We start from the raw sequence: 955 nt of genomic DNA on the forward strand, positions 1-955 counted from the left end.
TTGCGTTTTATCGATGTTTTTATTGTTTTATTTGCTTTCCACAATTACGGGTTGCACTGATGCTTCTCTAAACCTAACCTTTGCACAACACCCAAATGCCACGGAGGAATACCGCACGGAAGCAGGGGCAGTGGGCGCAAATAAAAAAAAAAAGGCATAACAACACATCAACAAACAGATATCGCAATGTGAAACAAAAAGGCACAGAAACGTTACGTACGGAGCGGAACAGGCACTAGTTGTGTGTGTGTGTCGGTGTGTGCACAGCGGCGGCAGACATCCTCGCTGTCCTCCTCTCCCACCTCACTTCTCTCTCCCCCCGGTGTAGACGAGCGGCTCGCGGTGGCGCACTGAGGGTCCGCTCGCTATTAAAGGGGATGGCGGGCACGGTCTCGTGGAGGCGGTTGGGCTGGGCGGCATCAGCGTCACTATCTAACGATTCCTCCGTTGGCTCGTCGGGGGGCACACCCAGATTTCCCGAGTTACATACATAAGAAGCTCCTCATCACGTGCTGCCGCAGTGCGAGATCATAACGGGGAGTGCGTGGGTGATCGCCCACGCAGCTGACCCCTGGCGGTGCGAAAAGACCGCCCATTTCACTTGCGCACAACACCCGCTCAACCACAATCACATAATTCAGTTTACGGCCACAGATGAGCAACAAAGGACAGATCAAAGAGACCCAAGCCAAATACGATAACAAAATAGAGGCCTCTAACAGCCTCAAGCGCACACGCAGTACACGTCTATTGCCCTCTTCAACCACCCCGTCGTGGTATGTCACCAACCAAAGTATGATCCTTGTTTTTGAACCTTCGTTTTGCATTTACATGACTCTCATTGCTCGCATATACAATTTTTTCCCTTCTTATTTACCTTCATTTCCTGGCACCCCCGCAAAACCCGTTGTTATTTCCCTTCGGAATTTTCCCTCCGGCCGCCTCAGCGTGGTGC

At 51.6% G+C, this 955-nt stretch overlaps 2 non-coding genes across 2 annotated transcripts; both read right to left on the bottom strand.

The window, feature by feature from the left end:
- Positions 1 to 316: 316 nt before the first annotated feature.
- Positions 317 to 380, bottom strand: Tc00.1047053428033.10. The gene has a single exon (XR_008254293.1). It is a non-coding gene; the product is annotated as an H/ACA snoRNA, TC10C1H1 (small nucleolar RNA).
- A 37-nt stretch (positions 381 to 417) lies between these two features.
- Positions 418 to 508, bottom strand: Tc00.1047053428033.20. The gene has a single exon (XR_008254294.1). It is a non-coding gene; the product is annotated as a C/D small nucleolar RNA (snoRNA), TB10C1C1 (small nucleolar RNA).
- Between the last annotated feature and the right edge of the window lie 447 nt (positions 509 to 955).

Source organism: Trypanosoma cruzi (assembly GCF_000209065.1).
Source record: "Trypanosoma cruzi strain CL Brener chromosome Unknown tcruzi_1047053428033, whole genome shotgun sequence".
In the NCBI taxonomy this organism is placed as follows: Eukaryota; Euglenozoa; class Kinetoplastea; order Trypanosomatida; family Trypanosomatidae; genus Trypanosoma; species Trypanosoma cruzi.